This window comes from Coturnix japonica, chromosome 17 (genome assembly GCF_054131305.1).
Source record: "Coturnix japonica strain WE chromosome 17, WE-NBRP24, whole genome shotgun sequence".
NCBI lineage: Eukaryota > Metazoa > Chordata > Aves > Galliformes > Phasianidae > Coturnix > Coturnix japonica.
In genome coordinates, this window is record NC_140679.1 from 14,194,440 (window position 1) to 14,215,726 (window position 21,287).

A 21,287-nucleotide genomic window follows, 5' to 3' on the forward strand; every position below is an offset into this window, starting at 1 on the left:
GCTGTACATACATCCTCAGGGATTAATTTAGATGGGCATAACAAGGCCAGCTCCAAAACCTGCAGCACTCAGGACTTATGACCTGGAACTTTCCCCATAGGGCAGGTGCCCCAGCTATTTCTAAAAGAGAAAGAGAAAATCTAAGATTTATTCTTCTTTTGAAAGAGATTATTTCAAATCCACCTCCAACGCGCAGAGCCTTTTATACTAGAGGCTATAAATAGCAATAATAGCCCAGAGATGTAGGAGACCCATGTTTGATTCTCTCTGCTTTCTAAAAAGATTAAAACTCTCCACCTCCTAAGAAAGTAGCCTGGCTGCCATAGAGATGTGGTGGGTGAGGGGTGCTCTCTCATTTTATTTCTGCATTTAAGCATCAAGACATCATCTGTGTATATCATCCTGTTTTAGTTGCTTGATCCTTGTTTTGGATGTGGTACTTATCCTGCATCCTTATTGCTTGAAGAGCTACCGTGGTCCATTAAAGAGTCCTGCTTTGTGTCCTTTCATCCAAGGCCTTCTGCCACCCCACTTTTATGTCTCGTTTCCTGCTTCAGCATGTCAATACAACTGTTAGGAAACGAAGGTCATTTCAATAGCACAGCCTTGTTTGCAGCAGCAATGGGGGGTGACTGCAAAACATCTGGGAGAGTGTGGGAGAAATGAGTCTGGTAGAAAATGTGCTCCAAAAGCTTTGAGTGCTTTGTGTGAGAAAGCCTTGTTTCCATTAGTAAAATATAGATTTGTTGTGACATTGTAAGTCTTAGCTCTGAGATGCACAATATTTCCTTAGAACATCTTGCACTGTTTAATATATCTATTAAATGCTACATCTAGATCTAAAAGCAAACAATAAAACTTGTTTATTTACCTTTGAAACATTTGGCAGAGTAAAGCATATCACTACATATAAATATCTGTATATAAATATACACGTTTCCCCATTCAAACCTACTAGATTTTTTGAAATGGCAGCAATAAAAGAGAGAAACCATCCATTTTCTTCCCAGGTCCTCATTTACTGTGGACAAAACAAACAGTGCCAAGGTGCATTTCTTTATTTCTTTATTGCTGCCATCTTTCTAATGCACCAAAAGGAAAAAACCAAAGCGTTGCCCCATTGTGTTTTGTACCATTGCATAAAATATCCAGGAGCGGCCAATAATCAATGCCTTCACAGTGATCCTCTCTGTAATCAGTCTGCAGCAAAAACTCTGTATTTTGTTTATACTGGCATTTATGGCTGTATTTATTGTCCCATTGGTGGGGCAACAGAGGGTCTTCTTGGCTGTACATGCACTTTTCAGCATCTCTCCACTATCAATTCATGAAAATTGCTTTCATTTCTGAAACCAGAGCGTTTCAAACAAGAGTGGGGAAAATAAAACCCAACATTAAAACAGCCTTGTGGGTTCAGACAAGTGCACAGCAACCAGGAAAGCCAAAAATAAGAATCTTTTTTTGCTTTCCTGCTTGATGAAGGTTACATTCTCCTGGTGCCTCGTTTTCTTAGGTTTAATACCTTTTGATATTTCTCCAGTCCTGCTAAAGCCAAAGCTATAGACACATGAAATAGCCTGTGTACCACGAGGAGCAAAGGGCAGCCTGACCTTGTCTCTTGTCACTTTCCTGTTTGCTCAGCAGGAGACAACTGGCTGTGCTAAATCGCTAACGTTTATAACACGATGAATCGAAGTGGAGGCTGGGAGAAGGTGAGAGATAAAAAGCGAGTTTATACTTCTTGTGATTCCATTGAATCTCTTCAAATAACTGAAAAAGCACATGAACAAGGGAATATTTTGTCACTTGTGGGTTTTTTTTTTCCCCACAGCAAACGTAAAAGAGATTGTGATCTTCCCCAGGTAACACTGGTAATACAGTGACTAGATGAAGTGCACTTACTTCAGATCTGAGGAACTGAGGAAGTGGGTTACATTAATACCTGAAATTGTTTCTTGTTTATTTTCTCCCCCCTCTTGTTCATGCCAATTCTACAAGGTGGCTGCTGAAAGAAAGCTGGCAGTGCAGACTCAATGGAGCAATGGAAAGAGAAGATATTCCATATGCATAGCAGTTAAAAGTAATGCCTTCCCAGTGCATCTCTCTCTAAGTAATTAAACAGGTGCTAATGACCACTTCAGGGTTTGTACATGTTCAGCTCTGGGAGTTCTGTGAGCACCGAGTGGGAGCATGTAGTGAAGTGAAATTATTGTGTGTATGGTAATTTTATAACAGGGGTAACAGCAGGGCCTTTAGTCACAGTGTGATTTGAGAAAGAAAAATATTGCTTTTCTGGTTTTCTTTTCCTGTGATGAGCAGTATAATGGTCACAATATATCTACACAGGCATATACACCAAATACATCTGTGCAGATGATATCATTGCATAATCAATATCTGGAAACTATTTAGCAAAAAAATCTGATAGATTTCAGTTTTGGAAGCCAATTTTATAATGAGAATAATGATGAAGTCGATTTTATAAGACTGAATGGAGACCAAGACAAACACGCTAAATCTATCTTATAAAGACTTCCAGACAATAAATCCAGTATAACCACAATTATAAGCTAATCCAACCTTCTGGACAGGATAACCAGAGATATTCCTTGAACTAAGTCCTTTTTTAAGCACTTCATCTGAAGCTTTTTTTCAGTGATGAAGAATCTCCCATCAGCCTGTATATGTCGGCCCAGTGGTTAATAGGGATTGCTGCTGATCACTGTGGTTTAAGTGAGGGTTTACCGAGCATGATGCCATATGGAATATGATGTTCTTTGGGCAGTGTGGATCAGTTGTGCTGTGTCCCCCCCAGTTCCTGGTGCACCCCCAGCTCCTCATTTCATGCTAAAAACATACAATAGTGGTGCATTGCTACAGCAATATCAACATTAATCCAAAACATGGCATCACAAGTCTCTACTGTGAAAATTAACCTTATCCTAACCAAAACCATGACAGGGCATTCTCCCTTATTACAGGCACCACATTGCAACTTAAGTCTTTCAACGTGATGAAACGGAGGGCAGTGCTGTGGCAGGGCTTGTTCTCAGGAGCTCTGTTAAGAGCACTGTCATCAATGTCTGCAAATCACCCCGAGAGGAGCCATTAGAAAACCATAACACGCTGTTACTAAATAGCCACATTTTAAAAGAGGGGAAAGCAGATGTATGTGCTTGCAGTCTAAATGTGCATAAATCTCAAGCAATAAATAAACAAACAGTGAAAGAAAAGCATCCAAAAGTGAGCACGGCCCTGCCCAGTCCTTTATAAGAAGTTGCAGAACAGCTGTAATAAGCTGCCTGCTAAAAGGACACAAAGGATAAAAGGCATCACAGTTTCATGTGCTGCATCCCGAATTATGTGGCGTTTCAAGGCTTGTGAGCACCTTCTCATAAAGAAAGAAGCTGTCTTGACAATAATTTGCTTTAGCAGCTTTCCTAGAATGTCATGAATTAGTAGAGCAGAAAACAAAACAAAAGCTCTAAAATAGGGTGGGTTTTTTTTCATTGCAGACAGGAAAAAAATGAGGCTACCAATGTGTATCTCTCTCTGTTTTTTCCACATGAGGCCCCTGATTTAATTAGTCGAGTCACCAGAGACTTTGAAAGAAGCTTTCTTCAAGATGCTTTTCCAGACTCTTGGGGATGGAAGTAAAAATAGGTTTTAAATTGGTCTTGGGGAGCTCCTGTTTACTTTAGAGGTAGTAAAGAAAGAAAGAAAATGAAATCTACTAATGAACCCTAAAGATGGCCTTGTTCCAAGTCATTGTCAAACCACAACACTCCCAATTACTCTGCATTCAGACTGGCGGCACAGGACAAAACAGTCCAAAGGCTGTTCCACCACCTTCTGATGGAGAGAATCCAGATTTATATCATCCCAATTAGCCCCATGTGGCCCTCTGCTGGGGTATAATCAAAAATCTCTTCCTGCTGGCTGCAGCCATACCAAGGATTTCAATGTCTGCTTGCTGATGCTCATAGGCTGCAGCCCTGTTTTGGGAAGTAAAGTTTAAGCCCCACACAGAACTGCAACATTATTGATAAACATATTTGTGGATAAGTAGAAAATAGGTCAATTAGGTCCAAAGAAAGCTGGTATTTCAGGTACATGTACAGGTCTGCCCTGGGCTGTATCTTCACATGGTGATCTTGCAGGGACCCAGGTTAGAGTGTGTCCATCAGCTCCTCCTGCTGCCTTTCAGCACCAAGCCCATTTCTTGCTTTGTTATACCAAGCTTTTCTAGCATCCAGAAAAGTTTAGGGAGTATTTTTTCCATCCTGGAGTGATAAAATACTTACCCATCTACTGCAAAAAAATGTTCCCATAAAGTAGCAGGAACACTGAAAAGTTGTTAATAAAACCATTGGCTGTGTGCTGTGGACTGCAGTTACTCTTCAGGGGCCAGATACAGATCTCAATTATAAGCTGGAATAATTTCCTGGCACTCAGAGGACTTACACTGGCATACAACTAATACAAGCCAGAACTTCATCATAAAGCATCATGGCCACATTAACTTTCACAATTTACACCAGTCAAGGGGTTGACTCTCAACATTTTAGAGTTTGGCCAGGAGAGAAAGAAATGCAATTGAGTAGGGGCTCTGTTTTCAAAACCAATTTCTAACTAATAAAATTTTTCCCTTCATTTTAAAACACAGCCCTCTCTGGTGCCTCTATCCGATTGAATGAAATATCACCACGCTGTGTAATATCATTGCCCAGCCCCCTGGGTTATACAGAATGCATATTGCTGCATTTACCACGATATGGCTACGACTTCACTGCACAACCCAAAGAGTGAATCTTAGAAGATGGGATGGTGCCTGGGAGGGGGCTGCTCTTTAAAGCTCTTTTAATAAGACATGGGAATTTTGAATTCAGCCCTGAGAAAGCAATAAGAGTCGAGTGAGATTCATGGTATTGCAGCTGCTTGGCTCCACAGAGGAGCACAAGGAATGTACCTACACTGATGCTGGAAATGGGAGGTTGCTGTTTACTGTCAACCCAATGTGGTCAATGGTGGTGAGTGGCAGCAGGTTCAGAGAGGCCAAGCAACATTTGCACCAGTGATTTCTAATCCACACAAGGGGCAAAGTGGGGCGCCCTGGGACACCCCATCATTAGGGGTGGCTGAAGGGAAAGCACCGTGCTGCTGGAATTGGTTTGCAATTGGGAATGAGCTGAGGACTGCAGAGAGTGGCAGCTGTGCAGGGAAGGTGGGAGCAACAGGGTGACATTCTCTGTCTGGGAAGCCAAACAATGAAAAAGCTGAACGCTGTGCTCTATGTAGTGTTTGAAGGTTGCTCTTCAATCCATGAAATCCTCTTAATCATGGAGGCTACAAACAATTTGCTTTTCTTCTAAGGAAAGAGAGGTATGAAAGTGTGATCCTAAGAGATCATTTCCCACACGGACTGATTCTCTACTTTAATCTAATTTAAACCTTCAGCCCAGCCTGAATGAAAGAACTTGTTTTCTGGTGAAGCTTGGGCTGAGAAGGGATTTTTGATCCTGAAAACAAAGACCTTGTCAGCAAATGTATGTCAGGCTGGAGATTAAAAATAAAACTACAAAATGAAAACTCATTTCAAACTGCGGCACCAAAATATTATATTAAAATAAAAGCTTTCCAAAGGAATATGTCAATATTTTGAGAGCTTTCTGCTTAGATAACGTGGTGATATCAACACAATTCTGCATAACCTTCCATCCTTATGGAACTGCCTATCTGGACTGAATTTGGTGGCATTAAGTTTTGCTAGCTGTCTGTGCTGAGCAGCCATCATATCTTCATCGAGCCCTTTGAAAAACCCAGCCATTCATTCTTGATGCAAAAAATGACAACTGTGTTGTTCTGAAATGCTGATGCCTGGCGAAGAAGGATATCCCTGGTGCCTGGGCCTGACAGGTGGATTCATCATTCCTTCATGGGTTCCTGTGGGTTTGTCTGGGGGCCATAGTGACAATAAATCTGACACAGGAAAAACTTTGTATGCGGATGCCCCACTGTGCTCTCGCCTATCTTGTTTACAGCTCACCTGTTTTTTTGTGGTTCTTTTTAATGCGAACAGCCTTTAATGAATTGAACAGCGTTGACATTTGAGTCTTGTCACTTTACGAGCTGGAAAACAGTCACTGTCACCAGCAAGTGAATAATAATAGTGATGAAAAATTAGTCAAGAGGAGCAGGGCCTACACATTACTGTGCTAATTATAAACATCAGCATATTCATACATCAGAATTAATTCCTAATAGAAAGGAGGCAATGCTCTGTTTCATTTATCACTGTGGTGAGGGATGTGGGAGGGGGAGAAGTCACTGCCCACTGCTTTTTAAAAATAGGATAAGCGGATAAGTAGGAATCTTCTGCTGTGATCTGATCATTACCTTTCACTGAGGATCACAGAATGAATCATAGAGTGACTTGGGTTGGAATGGATCTATATCATATATCATCAGAGAGTGCCTTGGTGTGGAAAGGTCTTCAAGGACGATCTAGGTCCAACCAGCCCACCATGGGCAGGGTTGCCACCCACAAGATCATTTAGGGGTGTGCCTGGACCTATAACCCTGCAGTCATCCTTTATCTGTACTACTTTTGTTTCAAAGCACAGACATCCTTGCCTCTGCAATTCCTTGCTGTAAGCAGGTTGGAAGGCTTTTTCCATTTTCTGGCCAGGTTAAAATTATTATTTATGAATCTGAACAGATTTTGACAAATGCTTTCAAGCACGAGGGAGAGAGAGAGGTAAAAAAAGAGAAAATAATACATAAAAATTTTAAGACAGTTTCTACGCTGGCAAAATGAATACTTTGCCTTGGCGTGTTGAAATGATGTTTTACTTTGATATTGACTTAAATTTAACTTTTCTAAAGGTTTAAAGGGAAGCAGAATCCTCCAACCTGAACTGCTGCCTTTCAGATGAAACCCAGCAAACGCTCTGATCCGTCAGATTGCTCTTGTTGCCTATTTCATTCCATGGGGAAGGTAAGCAGTAAAAGTGACATTTTGGATGTGCTGAGGGTGATAACAGTTCATTTCTATCACAAGTTCTTCCTTAGGACAAGAGCAGGAGATGGCTGAAGGCTTGGATTAGCCTTCCACAGAAACATTTGGTCAGTGTGGAATTTTCCAGGCTTATATATGCTATGAGGGGGAAGGGCTGAGTGTAGCTCTGAGTTATTCCAATCCCTTAGATCAGAAGAATGTTACAATGATTAAAAATAAATAAATCACAGGAGTCTTCTTAGCTCTGAATTTGACATTATTAGTGACTTTCTATTGAGTGATAAAAGTGAAACAAGAATAGAGAAAAGGCATTAGTGTGATCTGGTGTAGGTTTCTCTTTAGCTACAGGTAATCAAATTGACAAATCCCTTAAGGGTAATTACTAGAGTCAGCTGGAAATGTTTAGTTGGAAATGTGCTCTGACTCTAACTCATGGTTCTTTGGAAAAATAACATCAAATTTTAGTTTCAAACAGAACTTGCCAGCATCTCTGCAGATCTCTAGAGCAAACCAGCTATGCTCTAGAGCACAGACAAAGCCAAAGTGCTGAAGATACGCTCTGAGGGCAGAGAAATGGCTGCAGTGGTGACCTGAGAAGCCCCACATGAGAGCTTTTCCTTAGGGGTGTGACCATGACTCCTGCTTCAGCCCCAGAAGGGCACCTTGCCACAGGAAGATCATATATTTCCTATACAAAGACAATTGTATGAAGATGAAGCAATGGGAGTTTAATGCTACTCCTATAAGAAAAAGCAGCCTTGACTCTAGGCTAAATAGAAAACCTCAGCTGAAAGGCCTCAGCGTTGCAGAATCCACATATGGATGAGCATGAGGAAGATCCATGCAGTCCTCCATGGGAGCTGGGAGCTCATCAGAGAAGGCTCTGGGCCAGCAGTTCCTATCACAGCCAGTTGGCAGGCCTTTGGACGTTTACTAAGGTGGTATTTTGAATTAGATCCAGCGTTAGTCATGCAGCACCAGTCAGACAGCCATTATACAGCAATCTTTCCAAATCTCTCCCTACTCAGATTTTGTGGTGAAAGAAAGAGGTTTGGTCCTCTACCCATGTTAGCAATTGTGGTGTATTGACACGGTTGACCACACTTTCAAGTGCATTTGGAAAGATCTTCCTTTGTGCGGCTCTTTCAGCAAGGCCCTTGATACTGCTAAATACCTTGATAAGGGCTATCTCATCAGTTGGACACACTGCATGTTTGATCCATCTGCCCTATACAAAATCTCTGATCCTTGACCCCGATTTCCTTTCATCACTGCCTGTGCTTAGAGCAGCTGTAAGATAGCAGCTACCTTTTCAACATCAGTCTCTTGCACTCCCCATAAAAGCTCTGCCTGGTAACATCCTCAAGTGCTGAGAGGAGGCTGGAAGAAACACTGACAACCCGCAAATGCTGGCAGCTCTGGAAGCATCACATCAGAGCAGGAGGCTCTCATGGTGTGAGAAGTCTGAACTTCCACACAAAAAAAGCTCTCATCATTACATGCTTGAACAGCTTCAGGAACAAGAAAAAATCTTCATGAATATTCTGGCAAGTATCAGAAGGGCAAAACTGACACTGCCTTCACCCTCTCTGGCTTCTCATCACCCATGTAATTAACACTCACCGCCCCGTGATAGATGGGAAATTCAGTGCTAATTTTGAATACTAAGCAGGGAGGATGGGTTGGTACCCCCTCCTATCCCTGGACTGACCTACTTACAGGTATTCTCTGATGACCTGGGTAAATAGGAGCTTCTTGACTCAGAGACAGGATAATGAGGTGTGTATCAACAAGCTTTATCGATCTTGTACTGCCTGGGTAACCACAAAGCCCTGGTAAAAGCTTCAAATCCCCTCTCCCAGCATGTGGTGGAATCAAGACGAAACTCAAAAGGGATTGTCTGTAGACAGTGCCTTCTTTATTTAAAGCCTTGCTCAGGAATCTGCAAGAGTATTTCAAATGAAAGGAAACAGAGTTGTTCAAACCCTCTTGTGAGCTGTGCGTTAAGAATGGAGTAAGGAGGTGAAGGACAGGCTGTCAACCTTGGTGCAAAGTCCTTGTCTTCAGTGCAGGGGTGGAAATTGCAGTGGAACAGGCTTGGCAAATGATCTAAACAGGTTTTGAAGAGTGAAAATCCAGAGGTGAGCTGAGGTTGTGACTCTTTAAAAAGTGACCTGTAGAAAAGAACAATAGAAAGCAGAATTAGGAAACTATAGTAATAGAGGTGGGAAAGAGTCCGTAGCACATTAGTGGTGTAAAGGATCGGCCACTAAGGCAAATAGTGAAAGATTCTCTGTCTTTGGCTGTTTCAAATTAAAACGTAGCAATGATCAGTGTGGTGCTAGTCCAGCATCTGTCAAATGTCTGCTCTCTGGCCCAAAATAGAGCTACAGAACAGATCTGACCATCATTAGATATTATCATCACTACTTGACTTCAGTCTGTCTGGGAACTTACAAGGCCCATCCATAAGAATTTCTGAGCTGTTTTAAAGACACAAGAACATATGAACCAACTCACAGTTCTCCAGGTACAGCTCCTCCATGTGAGTTGTTTACATGAGGCTCAGACCTCTACAGGCTGTATCCTAATGCCTTCATGACCGAAAGCTACAAAGCACCACGACTAAATCCAGCTGCTATTGCTCCTCGAAGACATATTCTTACCTGCACAAACTACAGAGCGCTCCATCTGTGCTAAGTGGATTGAAACGTCAGACCCGTGGTTGGGGTAAACCTGGCAGAATTTGTGTTTAACAACTTTGCAAGTACATTAGATTAGCAATTATCCTGTTCTGGTTTGAAATTCTATTTTCACCTTCTTTCTTACTGCTGCAGGATGCAATGTTCATGTACTGTTCAATCAAATACTCCATTAACAGCACCAGAGATAAATATTGAATTAATGCAGGTTAATAGAAGATTTATAGGATAATGCTGGAGGATGCAGTGCATGAATTATGCCAGCAGCTGAACCACTGACCCTCCCCATGCTCTGACTGCAGGCGCAATAAGAATAGGAAGAATAAAAAAAGAAGCTATTTAAGATTTAAATATTTACTGGGAGTATGAAATAGGTCATGGATGCGGATAGATGCTCAGATGAAGCATGGACAAGCCATAAGCAATGACTTTTTCAGGCTCTCCTTTCCTGTTGAGAGGTAACAGAATCTTCTGAACAAATGCTCATTTTCCTTCACAAAATTCTGTCTCCTTCAGCCCCATCCAGCACAGAGGACCTCGGTCTGTGGTTCCTCACAAAGGCATCTCGTTAAGGCTGCATGAGCCTCTGCAGAGCCGCAACCAAATGAAAATGCAATATTTTTAGTTAAAAAATGAACAACCCGCAAACCCCTCCAGAAATGGCCTGAAGTAATTACCTGCTAAAGCCCAGCACAGCCATGGAATGCCAGTCAGAGAGCAGAGCTCTCATTGACTCAATGTGCCCAGCCACAACCACATTAATGAAAGTCTGCAGGCCCTGTGCATGACTGACATGCCAGGCTGATTTAATTTCTGCTCAGACCAGCCATGCTTCTCCCTTCCATCCATTTGCTGAGGCTGAGCATCTAGAAAGACATAGCCCAAGGGAGTGGGGAGCCCTAGAAGTCAACCAGGATGGACTTTCATACTGTTCCTGTAGCTCTATTATTCAGCACATTGTTTTTAAAGTCTGCCTACTCACTGTGTTTTTATGCTTGACTTGATGGAAAAAAAAGCAGGAAACTCATCTTGCACTTGTTTTGTTTTTGTCTTTTCTTCCAGGAAATGTTATGTGTGCAAACTCCCCCTAATTTATGTAAATACGGAGGCAGAAAAGTTTCACTTGGCTGTTACAAATTAAAACTTCCATGACATTTCCAATTAGCTGGAGAGAAAAGCAAGGCAGCCATAAATACATCACAAAGGCAGAACACAGGCAGCACGCTCCCACCACGACACTGCCTGGCGAGGCTCTGGGCTCTGCTGAGATTAATAGCATGGTGGCAAGGTGGCCTATTGCTCTGGGAAGCAAAGAGAGGATTTGTGGCTGAAAATTCAGGCAGAAGAGGAAAAGAAACCACTGAGAGTGCTAAACCCGGCTCATGGTGGCACCTTTTGGCTGATCTGAGGCTTAAGATGGGGAGAGGAGTTTGTTTAATTCATCTGCCTGCTGCTGCTTGACAGGGTCTTGGCTTCTGCAAGACAAAGTCAGTGTAATGCCCATTGCTGTGACCTGCAAAGCTGCTGCTGTCTGGGTCAGGCTCACTGTAAGCATCTCTGCCCAAACTGACTGAGACAGGTAATAGTGCTGTAGTGAAGAAATGAAGGCAGGTGGGTAGCATCCCTCAGTGAGGGCAGGACATGGGCTTCCCACAGGAGACCAAGCAGCCTTGATTTGGCCCTTCCTTGAAATTTCACATCTTAGACTTGAGGGACCTTGTGAGGCACCAAAAAAAAGGTGAAAAAGGCTCCTTTTCTGTATGGAAAATAATCCATATTTATGATCTGCTTTACAGGAGCCTGTCCTTGGCATGGAGGGAAAGCACTGTGCGAAGGGCTGAGTCCAAAAGGCAGCATAGGCTGTGCCAGCCAAACTCTGCGGAACAGCTGCAGTTCTCCCTCTGCCCATTGGCCTTAATGTCTTCATGTTTTCTGCACCAGATCTACACATCATCTCACCCTGAGAGGCACAGCTTTAGCTGAGGGAATGAGTACACTGAGACAGCAAGCACCAGCCTACAGGTGAGTGGCTCTGGTTGTAAATCATTCTGCAATGATGGTTTTGACGGCCCTTAGGCTTTTTGAGGTAGTCACATGAAACATCTCATGTCTGGTTGCTGGGCTTAGGGGTCTCTCAGGCTTCCCCTGGGCATTAGGACACATAGGCATAGGCATTGCAGTGCTTAGCATCCCCCCTCCAATGCTCCTGCAAATGCTAATGGCACTTGGTGGTGGATGTCTGGAATTCCAGCAACATCATCTCCCATCTTACAAATCCATCATGCTGCAGACACAGTCAGGTACAATGTGTTCAGGCATCCAATGCAAGAAAAACTAATCATTATACCAGTGCTTTTTATTGGCTTCACACACCATAGCTTGTACATCTCCTCCCTAAGGCCAGATGAAAGTTTTGTGGTGTTGTTTAAGAAAAAGCCCATTTTGGCACTACAGCTGACAGAAAAATTGAGAGCTTCATTTCTTTCCCCTTCCCCCTCTCTTTCTGCTCTTGTAATCTTTGATAAAGAAAAGAAAGTGTACTCCGAGAAAGGTATGCTAATTAACAATTAATTCTTTTATCTCATAGTGCCAAGACTGTAAGACCTGAAAAAGATGTAGAATAAAATTAGTGGTAATTAGCTTTTTAGAGCATTAAACAAACAGTGACATGAACGATGGAGAATTAATGTTATGCATTTATTTTTAACAATATTTATACAGGCAGTTTTTGAACAAGGCCCCGTGGCATTCGCTTTTACTAATACAGGCAAAACAGCAATGAGAAATAATTACATTTAGTCTGCATTAAGACAGCACTATGCAAATCAAAGGAATAATGAAGAGAAGCCTGTTAATAAGGTTTTTGGAGACTTTACACTTAAATGTAATATTTGGGCTTCGTATTCCTCTGTGGGATCCAGGAATGATTACCCTTCAGCATTTCAGACTCCAGGCATGAGGCTCTCAATAGCACTGGGGTGAATCAGGGCTGCCCACTGGCTGGGGCTGCACTTCTGCTTCTGGGTCACTTCTTTAGCAAGCAGTGAGCAGGAAAGGGGGCTCAACCATAAGCAGGAAAGGGAGCTCAGCTGTGTCCATGCCACTCTGCACCCCAACCACAACCTGGCCATTGTGCTATAAGGTAATGGTCAACGTTGCAATACCTGGCAGTAGTTTCTATAGGTAGTTGCACCTTCTAGAGCATTTAACTCCTTGATGCATCCACTGGCCTATGTATTGTTAGTAATGAAAAGCACTGGGTCCAGATACCAACACGCTACTCTGCCTCTTTCAGTAATCCATCTATAGCAGGAACCAGAAGTCTGCGTTCTCTCACTTCTCCTTGCAAGCAGTGAAATCAAGAGTTTAAAATAAAGATAAGTTTATTGGGATCAGAAAGTGGTTAAACAAATCAGAGTGACTGCATATATATGTTGACAGTTCTCATCAAGTCACGCCTCCACTCTTCCTGGAAGTGGAGTATTATTCCCCAGTGGACAGCCTGGAAGATGATGATATTCCATTTGCAGAGTGATTGCAAGGTAAACAATGACAGTTCAAAGCCTTGCATTGCTCTGCCAGTCTCTTGACAGCATTAATGGGACTGTCAGGAGGCCATGAGAGTGTCCGTGTCTTTCCATGGTCAATTTACAGCCATCCTTCCTGTGGGAACAGCCCTAAAGTTCTCATTAGACTCAGTGGTTGTGATGACTATAGTGTAGCTACTTGTTCTTTATCTTCAGACCCATCTGCCTCATTTCCATCTGGATCGTACAATGATATCTACAATACTGGGACACTTGGGGGAGGGATAAGAAAAGGATCCATTCCTTCCAGCAAGTGAGATGACTCAAAACACGCAAATCATGATCATTTATGGGAGCCACAAACGTGGCTCAGAGGTATCACAAATAGAAATCAAATGGCAAAACCAGGCAGTGGGAGAATCGTTTGCAAAACGCTCTTCTTGGATGAAATACTGAATAAATGGATTGAATAAACTCTGCATTTCTCAAACAGACAGAACCTGAGGAGCCATGAGAACAGTGTCGTGTCCTGATCTTGAACAGCAATATCTGATACAACCATAGAGATTCCCAAACCCGCCAGCTCTGACCCCATTCTGCAAAGTGTTTTAATTTCTCTTACCACTTGTTTCTAGTGCACTCTTTCTCTCTTCCTGCATATTGAAGTTTACTTCCTACCTCCCACCTGCAGCTGAACACCCGCATTTCTGTGAAGATAGCATATAAAATAAAATTAGGAAAAGAGCGATCAGCTAATAAGCAGTTGCTATTCATTATGGGAAATTACATCTTTCATCTTCATAAAGTAAACGCCTGTCAGCTCCAAACCAGCAGACCTGTTGCATCTACTTTGCTTAAGTGGGTGGATCGTTCTGCTGTTAGCAGAAATTGATGCTCCTGGGTGCCTGGGGACAGACAGCACAGGATGGGGGTGGCAGACATTCTCTCCTTACCATCATATTGTGCTCCTACAAGACATTGCTATATCAGAAGAATTACCCATCTAAAGACATTACCCACTCTCCAAGCGTCCATGAAGGTTACACTCCATCAGGCCAAGGTGGTGCCTTCCATGAATGCTGACGTGGGTACATGACTCATGAAGTGTTATTTAGGATACTTGTCTTGCAGGGTGACATCCAATTGACTCACTTGGACTCATCTACCCTTCGCTGCAATTTACAGACTGCTGCTCTGTAAGAGAAGGATGGAAACTGTCAACTTGCAGGCAGGTTTTCTGCCCTCTTGTAATGAAACTCTGACTATTTGCAAAAGGAAAGTTCATGCAGAGAGAGGCCTTAATGAGAAACCCACTCGAGAGCTTTTGGATGTTTCCTGTCAGAATTTCACAAGCCAAGTGATGTGGTTGGCCCATTTTACAAGAGGAAGATGCTTACAAAGAGATGGAGTTAATCACTGTTTGAGTGTTTGGATGTCATGTTTAGCACAAAGCCTCACTGCTTTTTCTGTTGCTACTTATTTTTGCCAAACTCTGTTTTTTGGGCTTCTCAGAAAGCCTGTTATATGCAGGGCATGAGAGCAGACCTGCTGGGAAGGAGTGGGCATCAGAGCTGTAGATGCGCACCAGGGAACAACAGGACACATTGTGCACACTGGATAACTCCAAGATTGATAAAACCTAATGGAGCTCATATCTGGGGAGGGCTAAATGCTAAGGCTGTAATTCCTCCCCCAGTCCAGCACATCAGCCCTGTGCAGAGCCAGCTGTGGGACACAGGTCTCAGCACAATGTGCAATAACTCAGCCAGCAAGGCTTTGCAGCGTGGGCAGGCACACAGCACTCCTGGCATGCCACGTAAAGCAAGGACGCGGGAGCACAGCTTTGGGCCAGAGGAGCAGAAATAAACAGAACATTATCAGAAACAGAGCCCCAAGTGATGTTGGGAAACATCAATCGCCTCTTCCATAATGTAAACCAGTTTGGCATCTCCAGGTTGCTTGCTTGTATGCTTTGGAGCTTGTCCAGTGTTTTTGAGAGCAGGCAGCCTGCTAGGAGGTGTAGCTGTTGCTATGGCTGCCTAATTACCTTCTGCGAGGTTACCATAGAGAAAAGCCCAGAGCTGACTGTAGAAACAATAGCACTTCTACTTTGTTTACACGGACATTTCAGTTTTTAAATAAAACTTTACTGTGAGCCAGAAATTGAGCCCTCAGTCCACAGCGGAGCAGGGAAGGGTTTTATCACTGCAGAAACTAAACAAATGTTTAAACAGTTGTTGCTGTTTACATTGCACTGAAACCCTGAAAGCAAGACTGGGAAGGGGGACTTGCTGTGCTGTGAGTTGTTTGTTCTATGGAAACACTGTGGCCTCTGACCATAGGGTGGGTAGGTCCCAGTAAGCCAAAACCAATGAGGTATTGAGGGTCTTTTGCTTGCACAAAAGATGCATTCCATCAAAAAGCTCAGATGAGAACAAACCTGTGTTTCCAAACAAGAACCTGCTTGACAGAACCAGGGTTGTGCAGGTAGATGGGAATAGAAGATGCTGCTGGGGACCAGATGTGGTACTTCACAAAAGGCATTTTGGGTTCACCAAGCACCTCATTGCCACAGCCCAGCGGTGCCTCTCCACATTGACTCTTCCATGCACTGACACACCTGGGCCTGAGACCTAGATGAGACCTTCACCCCACCCAAAGGGAAGGTGCATGGGTAACCTTCCAAATGATGTGGTCCAGGCTGCACAACAAGGGGGCTTTCTGCAGCTTCAGGTTGTCAGATCAGGGTGACCACAGTTAGTAATGGGCTCACAATTAAGAACTAATTCCCACAGGGCGTCACCTCCCACAGTCTGGTACAAAAAGGAATTCTCTTTGCTGTTGCAGTCATATACATAACTCCTCACAGCATTGTCAGGAAGACAGAGAATGCCATACCCCCTTTGTGGCATCAATAATATAATAGTTTATTAATTCTGCAGCAGAAGAAGTTAATTGGCTGGGGATAAATTATGAATGTAGCAGGAGGCGAGGGAGGTCTGCATTCCTCTCGCCACAATAAATGAAACAGAGTATTATTAATCCATAGCAAGATTAAAGCAATTTTCATGGCTCTTGCTTTCTCTACAGACAAGTGAGTGTGAATTATCTTTGCTTTCAAGTCTCAAGAGTTCTGTAGGATTTGCACTTGTGTTCCATCCTAATGAAGAGAGTATTACCTCCATTGGTCAGGAAAGGAAGAAGTCCACTTGTCCTCTGTGGGATTGCTCTTAAAAGATACAACAGCATGTTTTCTTAGTTGATCCACTTATCAACACACAATACATAGTCATAGAATTACTTGTGTTGGTAATGATACATAAGGTCACCACAACCAACCATCACAAGTCCACCATCAAACCACATCCTTGAGAACCAGATGCAGACATCTCTTGAGCAGCCTGTTCCAACCCCTCACCCCACTTCCCACGAAGGAATTCTTCCTGATGCCTTATTTAAACCTCCACTGGATCAACTTGAGGTTGTTTCTTCATCTCATAATAAGCTATAACTTCTGTGTGTGTGTGTTGGCGCTTAGACATGATAGATAGATAGATAGACAGACAGACAGACAGATAGAGTGAATGAGGAATATATCTCCCGAATAGATCAAGTTTACATAACTCCTGGTAGTGGAAAACAAGAGTACTGATGCAGTTCTGCACTGTGTGCTGGCATTGAAATGCTAAATAACTTGCAAACAAGCAGCACTTCCAAGATGGGCTTCAAAGAGAGGTCAGTACCCCTTTTAAGAAATAAAAGGAGCAATTCAGTCTGTAAGCAAGCTAGAAAAGAGAGGAAGCAAAAACCAAGGAGATCAGTAAGGAAGTTAACTAACAGTGGCTGCGTCCCTTCTGCTGGAAGGATCATGGAGAAGGACTGCAAATTAAAGCTTCCTTCAGCTGAATCTCTGGAGAATAACAGGGCAAAGATGACAGAAGAGAAAAGTTGCTTTTTCAAGGCTGTAAAACAGGCTGGATCTTCAGACGTCCCAGAGGAATCTGTGACTTCCACAGCAGTGGACGAAGTGTGGGACCACTGTGTTATCTTGCTGCACAGCTTGGCAGGAAGCAGATGTGTGGGTATCAGGGATTCAGCTGGGTCAGTGATCTCCTTTCACCTCAGCTTGATATGCATGCATTCATTTTGCTCATTAGAAGTACTGTGGCCACATCGCTATGAATTACGTGGCCTTGGCTTAGAGAGAGTGTGACCATGTCTCCCCCTAGTAGCTGCCTCTAGCAATGAGAATTACCTCCACCTTGCTGCCTTCAGATTGGTGAATTGTTCCATTTCACTGTGAATAGAGAACTGTGGCTTTCTCCCCCAGGATGTGCAGTTTGATTCTTGCTGTCTGTCCTTTTCTGTTTGTCCCACTGAACTGATGTATCTCTGACTGGGAAAAGTGTGTAAGTAATGGGAATAACAAGGATACATCTCCTTCTATCCTAGACTTTCTCTTATCTTTTACATAAGCAATAAGAACAAGGGAAATGTGAATATCCCACTCTGATTCAGAAGCATTTTGCACCCTCCATGAATGTAAGAGCCCTGAAAAGAGCATCAGACAACCAAACATCCAGCATTTGCCCACCAGCGATAGGAATAGGTGTGTCAGGTTCTTTCCCTATGTACTATCTGAAATACCTCACCCCAATTTCCTTTTTGTGGCTCTGCAATGGCTGGTTGCTCAAAAGCCAGTCATTTTTCCCTTCAATGACACCAATTGTTCTAATAGAAGCTATTACCTCTCCCTGCAAACCTTGTCTCCATGGAATCCTTTGACCACCGTGGTCAAAGCACTGCTACCATTTTCCACTCTTGCACATCCATCTCATTACCAATCTTCCATCATTCAGGTGCCTTACCACGCTGTCCTCCAGACTTTCAGCAGCCCTTACCACAGACCCATCTGCCCTCACTTTCTGCTGGCTCATAATCCAGATCATTCTATGTCACATTTCTCTCCTTAACAGCCCGCATCAATACTTAGGCTTATGACCCTGTTGTAGTTCTGCATGCAAGTCCATTCCTATACCTCAAGGCTCTGACTTCCCCTCTGAATCCCCACTGCCTCCCCCTGCTCTCCAAGGGCCCCAGGTTTTCCTGCCCAGAGGTGAGCAAACAGGCTGCTCTCCAAACCATGAAGCCCCAGGTGTGGCTGCATTCCTTTGCTTTTGTAATGTTCTTTAATCTCCTATCAGAAAAGAACACGCTTTTAGACACGAGATCCAAGGAGCAGCTACAGACACAAGCAGAGAAGTTGCTACAGTCTAATTCAAAGCCATCTCCCCATGCTCACCATTGTGAGGTTGTTTTATTTGCTTTTCAAACCAGGAATCAGAATGCTCTTATGTTTCTCCGCAGAGCCGTAAATTGAAACTAAAGGGGAGATTGAAAAGCAGCAGCTTGTACCACATAACCAGTGACCTTCCTGAAGAACTTTAATGCCTGAAACAGCCAAAAATTTGTTTTGAATCAATTCAATATCACCTCTGCACTCAGCAATCTCTACCTCTGAAAAAGGCTATGAAGAGCAACGTGGTTGGCTAAGGCAGCCTGGCAGCATTTTGCTTACAGCAGTTTAGATGGCACTTCTCCTTAATGGGATTGAATAAAAGCTTCCAATGTATTATCCTTTCTGTGGGGTCATTTTATTCAGAGATATGCCATTTTTTCCCCCCCTCGTTGGTGCAAGTTTGTCACATCTGCTGATGCTAATGGATGTCACATATTCCTGCTGGCAACAAGGCCACAGAGTTACACAAATCCCCTTACCCTCAAGCCAAGCTGGAAGTGGCTCCATTTAGATTACATGGATCAGAAAGAGCTCCAGTCAACGGAAGGTCTTGCAGGAAGCAGGAGAGAATGCTGTGCTGACAAAGCCTGTGCTGATTTTGGTTAACGCTCTTAACACTTGCATTGCTTTTTTCTTTTGATTTCTTTTTTTACCTGTGAAAGAGGGACAAAATCTCATTCTCCTGACCCTATTTTCCTCATAGCAAAACCATGACACCCCTTGGATTCATTTGCACAAGAGAGCAACCTGCCCTAGGCTGTGTTCTCCCTTTGGGCATCTCAGCTCTTGGGACCAAGAGGTGACAGGTTGTGTATTAAGCAGATCAGTGTCTATGTTCTCATTCCTCATCTTCCCAAGTCTCTGCCCTGATTGGTATCGCTCTCATGAGCCAGGTATCCTCCATTTGCAGTCAAGCCTGAGCTCTGTGTGATGGATCACCCTTCCAGGCTGCTAAACAAAGTCCTCCATTCACTGCCCGAGCTCTGGCAGTGGTACCAGCATCACACAGAGCTACCTGAGGTTGCTCTGCCCACAGGCATCAAGAGCACAGGGCTGGCATGGCCTCACATTTAGATGATGCTCTCCAGAATGGATGGTGGCGGGCGGTACAGATGAAAGGGGGGAATTTGATTAATAGAAGAAGCAATTCCTACTCCTCCGCTCTTCTCTCATTACCAGCATTTAAAAGGCAGGATTCTCATTTCTCATAAGCTCTGGTGCTGTGTACAGATGCGAAGCTGTGTCTCTCGGGAGTGCTTCCACCAGCAGAATTCTGATGGGAGGAAATGGGCCTGCGATACCCAGCAGACAATAACCTATCAGAAAGTATCCTCTGCAGATGTGCTTCCCACTCTCTGTCCTCATCAGCACTTATTATCCACAGGATTCCTTCCCCTCCTGCCCCATTCTGGAAAGTGACTGCTGTTTTATCTTCTTTTTTTCCAGAAGGATGAAACAAATGAGAGAAAGGAAAAGTAGCAGTTTTGGTTGGGACTGGCTGCCATGTAGAAGGGATGAATCAGGCACCTGTGTGGACACTGGATCCATTGAAGCCTAGATGCTGGCTTTGCAGGTTAACACATATAGATTACTGTGGTCTGTGGGCTTTAGCTGTGACATGCCCTGTGCACAGAGCATTCTGTCCTTCTGAACTTCTCTATGATAAGCTTCAGCACTCCATTTCTACTAACGTGGCTTTGTTTTACCACAGCTGTGTTTTATCAGCATGGCTGTGAGCTCTTAAGATACGTGTCAGAGGGCAGCACCTAATTCTGCAGCACCTGAATTCAATGGGTCCTGATCCCCTCAGCCCCACACAGCCTTGCTATTAGTGGTGCTGCTGAGGTTTGTGTCTGCCCATATCTCTTAGATCTCCCAGAAGCAAGAAAGGGCCGCTGCAGTTCTATGGCACATGAAGTGCTTTGGGACCCACAACTGAATGTACGGAGGGAGAACTGGTGGTGGCTGCAATGTGATGAAATGAAGCTGAGCAGGAACATGGAGATTTGAAGCATTTCAGAGGTCCTGCAGCTTGATGCTGCCAAACCCCCAAAATAATGTAATGTTACATTTCTTTGAATCCAGGTTTATTTTCTGATGGCTCTTTTTGGTAAGTTGAACTTCTTTTTAAATGTAGAGTTAAAATCATTTCAGGGGGGAAAAATGATGGTAGTGCTTCATTTTGAACAGGAAGGTCTTTTAATTGAGTATGTCAAGGAAGAGATGGGTCAAGTATGTTTTCCATTTCACTGCATCTAATTGCATACGTTGAAGCTTCTCAGTACTGGCTCTCATTTACATGACCCCAGTTGTTCTCTGTGTGGTTTGGAGGAGGTGCACTGAAGGAACCAGGGGTTCCTGCAGGAAAAGGTTTCTTTCTTGAACAGAATGAACCCTGAGAGGTGGTTGGGGTTGTTCTGGGGGTGATTTTCTTGAGCTCCTTCCAGAATATCCATATTTTCTTCCATCTTGTGGTGTTGTGGACAAAACAAAAACGGGAGATGCTGCTTGATTTCGTAATCCCCGTTGATATTGGATGCAGCAACGGGAGAGGAATAAAGATATCCTCTTCAGAGGAAATAAATAAGATGTTGATTGGCAAGCGAAATCCTCCACGGTGTTGCTGTCTCTATGACTGGAATCCCAAATGAGCCAAACTGCAACGCGTTTTATGCTGTTTCCGCATCTTTCAATCTATTTCCTTAAGCCTACAGGACCGCTCTCTCAAATTCCACTTCCCT

General features: G+C 43.5%; 1 long non-coding RNA gene across 1 annotated transcript; it reads left to right on the plus strand.

Moving 5' to 3' along the window:
- The first annotated feature begins 1,615 nt into the window (after nt 1-1,615).
- On the plus strand, nt 1,616-18,879 carry LOC107323804 (uncharacterized). Its single transcript, XR_001559348.3, has 4 exons — nt 1,616-1,712; nt 6,886-6,997; nt 11,517-11,742; nt 18,615-18,879. It is a non-coding gene; the product is annotated as an uncharacterized LOC107323804 (long non-coding RNA).
- The last annotated feature ends 2,408 nt before the right edge of the window (nt 18,880-21,287 follow it).